This window comes from Aquarana catesbeiana, linkage group LG02 (assembly GCF_042186555.1).
Source record: "Aquarana catesbeiana isolate 2022-GZ linkage group LG02, ASM4218655v1, whole genome shotgun sequence".
In the NCBI taxonomy this organism is placed as follows: domain Eukaryota; kingdom Metazoa; phylum Chordata; class Amphibia; order Anura; family Ranidae; genus Aquarana; species Aquarana catesbeiana.
The window spans coordinates 36,763,884-36,775,568 of NC_133325.1; positions in this window are offsets into that span (position 1 = coordinate 36,763,884).

Here is an 11,685-nt window from a genome sequence, read left to right on the forward strand (position 1 = left end):
GCCACTGAACTCATGCAGCCCCAGACCATGACACCCCCACCACCATGCTTGACTGTAGGTAAGACACACTTGTCTTTGTACTCCTCACCTGGTTGACCCACACACGCTTGACACCATCTGAACCAAATAAGTTTATCTTGGTCTCATCAGACCACAGGACATGGTTCCAGTAATCCATGTCCTTAGTCTGCTTCTTTTCAGCAAACTGTTTTTTAGGGCTTTCTTCTGGGGCGACAGTCATGCAGACCAATTTGATGCAGTGTGCGGCTTGTGGTCTGAGAACTGACAGGCTGACCCCACCCCCCCCACCCCTTTAACCTCTGCAGCAATGCTGGCAGCACTCATACATCTATTTCCCAAAGATAACCTCTGGATATGACGCTGAGCACATGCACTCAACTTCTTTGGTCGGCCATGGCGAGGCCTGTTCTGAGTGTAACCTGTCCTGTTAAACCTCTGTATGGTCTTGGCCACCATGCTGCAGCTCAGTTTTAGGGTCTTGGCAATCTTCTTATAGCCTAGGCCAGTGATGGCGAACCTTGGCACCCCAGATGTTTTGGAACTACATTTCCCACGATGCTCAACTACACTGCAGAGTACATGAGCATCATGGGAAATGTAGTTCCAAAACATCTGGGGTGCCAAGGTTCGCCATCACTGGCCTAGGCCATCTTTATGTAGAGCAACAATTCTTTTTTTTTTTTTTCAGATCCTCAGAGAGTTCTTTGCCATGAGGTGCCATGTTGAACTTCCAGTGACCAGTATGAGAGAGTGAGAGCGATAACACCAAATTTAACACACCTGCTCCCCATTCACACCTGAGACCTTGTAACACTAACAAGTCACATGACACCGGGAGGGAAAATGGCTAATTGGGCCCAATTTGGACATTTTCACTTAGGGGTGTACTCACTTTTGTTGCCAGCGGTTTAGACATTAATGGATGTGTGTTGAGTTATTTTGAGGGGACAGCAAATTTACACTGTTATACAAGCTGTACACTCACTACTTTACATTGTAGCAAAGTGTCATTTCTTCAGTGTTGTCACATGAAAAGATAGAATAAAATATTTACAAAAATGTGAGGGGTGTACTCACTTTTGTGAGATACTGTATATAGACACCCTACAAAAACTCTTACCCAATAAATGACATGAACTAATTAGAATACTATCAGTGAACGTTGACCAATATAAAAGCTCATATTGTTTTGTGTAAAACCGTGTAGCCTGTTACCCTTGTTCCTTCCTCGTCCTAGGCGTTCCAATTGGCCTAGGAGGAGGAAGGAAACTCTGTGATTGCCGAGGAGGAGAAGCAAAGGAAAGCCGCCGCCCATGCATAGATGGGGTAAATGCTGGGCTGGGAACCGTCCGTCCGACCAGACGGGGGGGATGGTTTCGGTTGACCCGACCTGGGCAGGGGTGTCTGTGGGTACAATTGCATAAATAAGATAAATATTAAATTACAAGTCCACATGACAAACATGGGCCACTATATACACCACAGAAAGAGCAAAAACTCTTCTTACTACATCAAGATTATCCGGGGTAACCTGGAACTCCCAGACCCCACAGATAAGTCTCAAGAGTTTCATCAATAGCCTAGATAAACCTGTTCTCTACCATTGTTTTTGTAAGTGCACACATGGTTAACTATAATTATACTCCATACAGAGATAGTTCTGAAATGCTTGATGGCTAAACTTATGACCTAATGTAATTGCTCCACATATGTGCATGATAACATTCTGTATCACCTGTTATTTTGTTTAATTTTATCTTACTCAATAAAAATTTTATGAGAAAAAAAAAAAAAAATTACAAGAAGCTAAATAAAAGTCACAATTATTATATAATTATATAACAGTAAATAAAAAATGATATAAAATACCATACAACATTGTAAATTTAAAGATTAAGGAAAAAAAATAAATGAAAATAATAAGTATGAATCATAATAATAATAATAATTATTATTATTATTATTATATAAAATTACAAAAAATATAAATTAAAATAATAAATAAAAATGTGTAAATAAATTCTCCATGCTTTGCAGCAAAAACATATTTTTCGTGGTACCACTAAGGAAAAAATTAAAGGGTAACATTTTTGCTAGAGGAGTTACCCTAGTTCTAAGACTAGAGAAACAGTTTGATTACCTTAGTGTTAATTAATTCTTGGCTCTATTTTATCATGCTAATTACGATCAACCACACCTATTGAGCAACATCTGGTTTTGCCACAGTGTGCTCTGCCACCCCCTTCTTTTCTTCCTGTTTGGTTTTCTAATGACCAATAAAGTGGCTACCCAACTGGAGTGTGCAAAATCTGGTGCAGCTGTGCATGGTAGCCAATCAGCTTCTAACTTCAGCTTGTTCAATTAAAGTGGTTCTTAAGACTGAAGGTCGCCCCCCCCAATACTCACCTGAGCCCGATCTCAATCCAGCGATGTGCAAGGCTGTCCCGGATCTCAACCTTCTCATTGGCTGAGATGCAGGAGTCATTGGCACCCTCTGCTGGAAATCACAGTCAGTGAGGGGGGAGCGGGGGCAGGGCTGACCCCCCCCTCCAAGCGCTTGCTATAGGGGCACTCTGTAAAGTAAGGGGCCCAGAGTGCCCGCGGGGAATCCAGAAGAGGAGGATCTGGGCTGCTCTGTGCAAAACCATTACACAGGGCAGGTAAGTATATATTTAAAAAAAATAATAATTTCCTTTACAAATACTGTAAGCTTTGCCAAAAAAAGCCTGAGCTGCACCTGATTTTGCACTCTCCAGTTTAGTAAATCAACCCCCATAGTGTTGAGGCACAGGGCACCTCACGACTCCCGGAGGACTTATAACTACTGAACATCCTTCATAAAGTCTTGGAGGTTACTGACGATAACACAGCAAGATGGTGAGAGGGGAATATAAATAAAGGAGTGAGATCAGCTTTAATTACAGAGGAGGCTTTTTATAGTTTTATTGATCTGAGTATGACCTCATAGTGACATATTCCCACAATGCACTGCATGAGTCTTCTGCATGGAAAGGGTTAATACTGGAATTTTGGAACGACTACAAATCTACAAATCTGCTGGAACTACCTATAGTTTTATCTTTTCTTTCTTTTTTTTTTTTCTTTCCTTTTTTTCCTTCTTTCTCATCTCTCTTTTCTGTCTCACTTTATATGATCTATCTATTTGTTGCGCTCTCTCTCCTTTTCTTTTTCTCTTTCTTTCTTTTCTCTCTTTTCTTTCTTTTGTCTCTATATCTGATCTATTTATTCATTTCTTTCTTTCCTTTCTTTTGTCTGTATATCTGATCTATTTATTCATTTCTTTCTTCCTTTTCTCTCTTCATCTGATCTATTTATTCATTTCTTTCTTCCTTTTCTCTCTTCATCTGATCTATTTATTCATTTCTTTCTTTCCTTTCTTCTTTCTTTCCTTCTTTCTTTCCTTTCTACCTTTCTTCCTTCTTTTCTCTCCTTATTTTCTTGGTTTTTTTTCTTTCTTTTTTTGTTTTTTTCTGATCTATTTATTCATCTTTCTTTCTTTCTTTCTTTCTGACTTTCTTTCTTTGTCCTCTTTCCTTCTTTCCTTCTTTCCTTCTTTCCTTCCTTCCTTCTTTTCTCTCTTTCTTTTCTCTCCTTATTTTCTTCGTTTTTTTTTTCTTTCTTTTTTGTTTTTTTTTCTGATCTTTTCTTTCTTTCTTTCTTTCTTGCTTTCTTTCTCACTTTCTTTCTCGCTTTCTTTCTTTCTTTCTTTCTCGCTTTCTTTCTTTCTTTTCTTGCTTTCTTTTTTTCTTTTTTTTTTCTTACTTTCTTTTCTCTATTTATCTGATTCTTTTTCTTTTTTTCCCTGCTCTTTCTTTCATTGCTCTTTCTTTTCTTTCTTTCATTGCTCTTTCTTTCATTGCTCTTTCTTTTCTTTCCTGTAAATGGACCTATGTGTGCCCCTGTGCTTTAGAATTCTCTTTTTGTGTGGTTCCTTCAGACAGAGGCTCAATTACAGTTGTCTGCAGCTCCCGCACTGCTGTCAGTGTAGTGAAAGTTCTCCCTATATAAAGAGAGGAGAAATACTGTACATGCATTACAATTACAATACTCGTAATACCGGCTATTGGAGATCCTCTGCTGCCCCCTCTGGAGGTATGTGGATGGTACATTGCGTATCACATTTCTGGTATAGGAGACACTCAATCACAGCTGTGATGCCACCATCATCTGAGTGCATATCGTTTGCTGGTCACAAAAATACCCAAAGCAATAACATTGTCACTTACTCTCTCCAAGTCTCTGGCTTCTTATATTTTGTAGGACAAGATCTCCCAGCCACAGTTTCATTCTCTGTACATCTTGGGGTTTTCCTCTCATCTGACCGCATATTATATATAATTAGCAGAAACATAATTACATAGTAACACCCAGCAGGAAAAATAGGGCTGATAACTATAGACATTCATAGACTGCTATAGACTTCTATCCCTCAATCATTCTCTTATGATTCCTGACCCCTAATGCTTAGGGAAACATAGAGTCAAGATGATATCTGATATTGTGGAAGACCAGAACACTTCTATCTTTTTATACATTTTGACAATGTTACTCTATCTCTCTGTTCCATCTATTTAGATCAGTGGCGGCTGGTGCTCCATCGGTCGGCAGATAGACCTGACCACAGACCCCCCCGTTGCTCCAGCCTGCCACTGTACACCATCACCCTCTCGCCCACCAGGCCCCCGTCGCCCCCCCCCGCGCGCTTTAGCGCTGCTGTGGTGTGAAAGGGGTCTAAGCGATACTAAAGTCTAATTTTTTTTTCATTAAAAATAACAAGCATGTTATACTTACCTCCTCTGTGTAGTGGTTTTGCATAGAGCAGCCCAGATCCTCCTCTTCCCGGGTCCCTCTTAGGTGCTCCTGGCCCTCCCCTCCTGTTGAGTGCCTCCACAGCAAGCAGCTTGCTTCCTGCGTGGATATGACCTTTGTAGTTTGGGAATATCTTTTATTGGAGAAATCTTCAATAAAAGATTAGGAAAAAATAGCTCAATCAATATTATGCATGTAGTAAATTAACTGACCCATGTGATAAAAGGGGGAATTCCACAGGTGTCAACATCTATCTAGGTAACAATGGCCATTGGCCTCCAGGTGCCTTATTGTGAATCCAGGTCTGGCCCAGATCACACAGGCAACGAGTCTCCTTATACAATTTATAATATAATATACATACAGCATAGGCTTGTGTGAAGGGGGTGTGCCAGGTGTGCCTAGGCACATCCCAGAGGCGTAACTAGAACCTTCAGGGCCCGTTGCAAGAAACCATGATGGGCCCCCCTTCCATCTGAGCCCCGGGCTTCCAATTTTGGGGGGGTGTCCATGACCCCTGGGACATGCATCCAGTGCAATCACAGCGGCCTTTACCATGTGATCAGCTGATCACATGTAAACAGACTTGCCGGTTATCCACAGCCCTTTCCTCACACACTGTGTCTGTGTTAGGAAAGGACTGCCGTTAACTGTCAAGAAAGTCAGTAAATTGTTTACACTGATAATCAGTGCCCCAATCATCAGTGCCATCTATCAGTGCCCATCAGTGCTGCCTATCAGTGCCCATCACTTCCACCTACAAGTGTTACCTATCAGTGCTCATTAATGCTGCCTATCAGCACCACCTATCAGTGCTCATTAATGCCGCCTAACAGCGTCCATCAGTGCCACCTATCAGTACTCTTCAATTCTGCCCATCAAAGCCCATCGATACTGCCTGAGTTCTGCCTATCAGTGTTCCTCAGTGCCCTTCAGTACCACCTATCAGTGCCCCTCAATGCCTCCTATCAGTGCAGCCTATCAGTGCACATTAGTGCCTCCTATCAGTGCTGCCTATCAGTGCTCATCAATTTGGCCTATCAGTGCTCATCAGTGCCTCCTATCAGTGCCCATCAGTGCCTTTTATCAGTGTCCAGCAGTGCCTTCTATCAGTGACCATTAGTGCCTCCTATCAGTGCCCATCAGTGCCTTTTATCAGTGCCTCCTATCAATGCCCATTTGTGCCTTCTATCAGTGCCCATCAGTGCCTTTTATCAGTGCCTCCTATCAGTGCCCAGTAGTGCCTTCTATCGGTGCCCATCAGTGCTCATCTGTGCCCATAAATTCCTCCTATCAGTGCCCATTAGTGCCTCCTATCAGTGCCCATAAATGCCTCCTATCAGTGCCCATAAATGCCTCCTATCAGTGCCCATTAGTGCCTTCTATCAGTGCCCATTAGTGCCTTCTATCAGTGCTCATCAGTGCCTTCTATCAGTGCCCATCAGTGCCTTCTATCAGTTCCCATCCCTGCCTTCTATCAGTGCCCATCAGTGCCTTCTATCAGTGCCCATCAGTGCCGTCTATCAGTGCTCATCAGTGCCTTCTATCAGTGCTCATCAGTGCCTTCTATCAGTGCCTTCTACCAGTGCCCATCAGTGCCCATCAGTGCCTTCTATCAGTGCTCATCAATGCCTTCTATCAGTGCTCATCAGTGCCTTTTCTCAGTGCCTTCTACCAGTGCTCATCAGTGCCTTCTATCAGTGCCTTCTACCAGTGCTCATCAGTGCCTTCTATCAGTGCTCATCAGTGCCTTCTATCAGTGCTCATCAATGCCTTCTATCAGTGCTCATCAGTGAATGCTATTAATTTCCATCAGTGCCGTCTGCCTTCTCAGGACAGCACGGCTCTGAGCAGAGATCGTGTGTCATAGAACAATAGCACAGAGACACCGGCGGCATTAACATTCTATTTGCCCGTCCGTCCTCTCTGGCAGGGGATGAGAGAGAACACACAGCTGATCTCACTACTCCCCCTTCTCCCTCCTCCCCTCTCCTGTGTGGTCCGCGGCCAGTCTAGTGTGAAGCTAAGGAGCTCACATTTCCCACAGAGCACACAGGAAAGGGGAGGAGGGAGAAGGGGGAGCAGTGAAGATCGACTGTGTGTCCTCTCTCATCCCCTGCCAGAGAGGACGGATGGGCAAATAGAACGATAATGCCGGTGTCAGTCTGTGCTATTGTTCCATGACAGACACCGATCTCCACTCATAGCCGTGTGTGAAGAGCAACCCTGCTGACCCCCCCCCCCCACAGTGGCGGAATGCCGGGCCCCGTCGCAAGTGCGACTGTTAAGACCCTGGTAATTCCGCCACTGGCACGCCCTAATCACTATGTGTGATGCCGATTCCCCCTACTGCCCTCCCCCTTGTTATCCGCCTCATGCCGCAGTGCTGCTGGCTTCCCTCCTCGTTACTCCTCTCCCCCCGGGGATGTTTTGTAAATTTGTCATTTATAGGTATGATGGGAGTCACTTGGGGCAGAGGGCTTGGGGAACCCAGCTTACCTTAGAGAGGATGGGAAACTCCTTGTCCAGCTCCCCCGGCCCCCTCCTATGTGTAAGTTACCCTGTGTCTATTAGGGGCACAGGGTGACCGAGAAGCCCAGTCTGGTCTGCACTAATCAGACTCCCAGTACAACCACACCAGACTCAACAATTCGTTTTACCCGTTATCCCAGGTTCTATATGTGTGGTGTGTGCTGAATGAATAAAGGGGTTCTTTCACTTGGGACAGCAATATTTCTGAACAATATCCCTCAATGAATATATGAAGATAAATAATTTCACCTTTCAGAATGCTAGATCGTTTGAGGTGGGGTGGGGTTTGTTATTTGTTTGCCAAGTGCCTGTATCCCATTTTTCTATTGTTTCTGTCTGCCTTGGGAGCAAAGTATTATGGGATATATATGTGTATGTGGATTGGCTGACATGTTACTGGAGGAGGTAAAGTCTACCCCGCCCTGCGTCATTATGTAAAGGAGGGGGGATTATCCTCTGAGTGTAGATCTCTTTGTGCCTCTGTTCAAATAAAGAGTTCTTATTCTGGTTTACTCCAAAACTGGTGTTGCCTAGTTCTTGGGGTAACTATAGCCAGATTCTCGGATCTTGTGTTCCAGAGCATTGGGAAGCAGCTTTTTGGCGGAGATACCCAGTCAGGGTGCCCAGATTCCATCACAACAGGCCCCTTTCTTTTCTAAATGAACACAGGGAACACACTCGCTCACTGTGTCCATTCATAACTGAAGTATAGTAAACTATGTTTACTATGCTTCCGTTTGTGAATGAATAGGAAGCCACTCAGCACAGAGCGCTTCCCATGCATTCACTGTCCGGTGCAGCTGAGGCTGCAGAAAAAAAGGCATGTGTGTTTGAGCTTTGGGGTGCACACCCTAATGCAATAGGCTCCGCACACCTATGGCATACAGTAAACTAGCTGACCCATGTGATAAAAATCAAAGGAGAGATTTCACTTTAGACAGGTGTCAATATCTGTCCCGGTAACAATGGCCATGGGCCCCCAGGTGCCTTATGGTAAAAATCATGGTTGGACTCAGATCACACAAGGTCTGAGTCTCCATATAGATACATTTTTAGATCAGATCACACAAATAGCAGGTACAGTAGATTTATTTTTAGCGGATTGCTTTGGCAGGACAGGATGGAGGAGAACAGTGAGAAATAATTGGAAGGCTCCTGGGGAAATGGCCGACATTTGGCACTTTGATTTATTACACATATACGGTTTGCTCTGATACTGACGTCATGGGCCAGCTGTCTTCTCTACCGGAACCGCCTGCTGGGAATTCTGGGAGCCCCCACAACGCAGCTGTCCGATGTCTCTGCAAACACACTTCTTTTATTTAAAATGATTTAGTTAAAGTGAACCTGTCATGAACCCTGACGAGCAAACGTAACGCAGAACAAGAAAACACATAAGTTAACTTCAGTGAAAACCACATCAATCCAGTAGATCTGGAAACAAAGGCAGCTGAAGTTATATGACAATCCTGTCTTCTCCACTGTGAGTACTGCTCTTGGTCACAGCTCCACCCACATCCTGGACCTCCCTTTTGGTGGTGAGCGGCTTCTTTGACCAATAGGAAGGCTCTGGAGGCAGGAAGTACAGGGCAAAATTGGCTTTCATAGGAAATGTATAATCTAAAAGTGCCCACCCCAAATACTTACACCTAAATTAAATATAGCTGTTGTCTTAAACACCGATCCAGTGTTCCAACAAATTGTGAATATACACTATATTGCCAAAAGTATTGGGACGCCTGCCTTTACAGGCACATGAACTTTAATGGCATCCAAGTCTAATGCCCCGTACACACGGTCGGACTTTGTTCGGACATTCCGACAACAAAATCCTAGGATTTTTTCCGACGGATGTTGGCTCAAACTTGTCTTGCATACACACGGTCACACAAAGTTGTCGGAAAATCCGATCGTTCTATACGCGGTGACGTAAAACACGTACGTCGGGACTATAAATGGGGCAGTGGCCAATAGCTTTCATCTCTTTATTTATTCTGAGCATGCGTGGCACTTTGTCCGTCGGATTTGTGTACACACGATAGGAATTTCCGACAACGGATTTTGTTGTCGGAAAATTTTATCTCCTGCTCTCCAACTTTGTGTGTCGGAAAATCCGATGGAAAATGTCCGATGGAGCCCACACACGGTCGGAATTTCCGACAACACGCTCCGATCGGACATTTTCCATCGGAAAATCCGACCGTGTGTACGGGGCATAAGTCTGTAGGGTTTTTTTTTTTTTTTTAAATATGCATAAAGTATTGTATACACGACTAAACATAATAATAAAGGCTTAATTCAACCAATAATATATGAACAAAAGGGTTTTTTTTTGATCAACCAAGAGAAATATCACTGTATTATATTATTCTATATATCTATATATATATATATATATATATATATATATATATATATATATATATCACTAAATAGCACAGACATCTTCAAAAATTCTACACATCATTCAACTTGATTAACATTCAGACCAAGAAACATAGATTATCATGTGTATGCCTTTCTTCAAAATTATGTTTATCCTTGAAAATCTAAAGGAGTGTCCAGAGAGAAAACAGGGAAAGAACCCAACACCCCGAGATCAACAAACAGCAGCTACAGGCCTGATATTCCTCCAAGCCTTTATCCAAACCCTTTAACGCCATCTGTCTTTCTCGAGACCCCGAATTTTCCCTACCTCACCAAGAATCTCACACACCACCACCGGAACAGGAAGGACTTTCTGCCGAAGGGATACCTGACACCGTGCATTCCAGGTTTAATATCGGACTACTAAGCTGACTAGAAAAAGAGTGTCCAAATCAAATCTCTTGTGATTCTGCAATGCTCCATACACCCACTCAGCATAAGACATGCTAGGCAGGAAAGGTATATTCAGAGCCCCCCCACCTTTTTATAGACTTCTATATTGAAAGGGCACTGAAGCAAGAAGTGGTCCGTGGTTTCCACTTCACCCTGACACTCCGCTCTTGGACAACCACGATTGTCCAAAGAGCGGCACTTCACGTTCCCCCTCACATAGAGCCTACTGTGGAAAGCGAGCCAGGCCTGGTCCCTAAATTTCAAGGGAATCCATTTAAAATTTATTAAACGTAAACCCTCCCTCATTATATGACCTGGGCAATCCCTTAAGGCCAGTGGCGCATGAAAGACAGTACCCACGATCTTCTCACCCAGAAGTCTCCTAGGAAGGGACCTGATATCCTCCGCTGTCACATGCCACCGTTTAAAATTTTTCAGGCACAGGGCAACATAAGCCGGGAGCTTACCATGCTTGATCCTTAGGCTTTTCACTGGCCCGCCACTCTCCCAACAGCCTAGAAAAGGTCTAAACAAGATCTGGAAAATACCCACCCATCCAGGCGGTCTCTCTGCTAGCATGTTACCAAAATTGTGTTTCAAAAACATCAGAGAGAAAAACACAACCGGGTTGAGCATCCCTAGGCCACCCTTCCACCTAGATAGGTAAGTCACATTCCGCTTCACAAGATTCAGCCTGTTCCCCCATAATAATTGGAAGAAACTACTATAAATCCTGGTATAGCAATACTCTGGCAAGATGCAAACAAAGCTGACATACAGAAAGGTAGGAATCAGGTAGGTCTTAATCAAGTCCACCCTTTCCCTCAAGGAGAGCCGCCACCCTTTCCAGCATTTCACCTTGACATCAGCATCATTTAGCCTAGCTTCCCAATTTGACTTACTGTAATCATCAGGGCCAAACTCAATGCCTAATACTTTGACTTTCTGCTGAGGCCTCGGGAAGGTGTCCGGAAGTGCAAAGCTCTCACCTCCCTCGCTCATCCAAAAAACGTCACTTTTATCACGGTTGACCTTGGAGCCTGATGCCTCGGAATACTGCTCTATAACTGAAACCAACTCCTGCGCCTCCTGTGTCCCAGAGATAAAGACAGAAACGTCATCAGCATAGGCTACAACCCTCAAGGACGGCTCACCAGTAATTCCCACTGGCACCCCACACAACGGTCCGCTCTCTAGCCTTCTGATGAAGGGGTTGATTGCGAACACGTATAGCAAAGGGCTCAGCGGACACCCCTGGTGCACCCCAGATCCTACCCCGAAGGGCCGTCCAACCCAACCATTAACAAGCATGAAGCTCTCTGCCTCTCTGTATAAAGTCTTAAGCAATCCAATAAACCCACCCTCCAGGCCATACCTGTCAAGGAGAAGCCAGAGGTACTCATGATTGACACAATCAAAAGCCTTCGCCTGATCCAGTGCCAGCAAATACTTTCCTCAGCCTTCAGCCCTGCAACGTTCCAG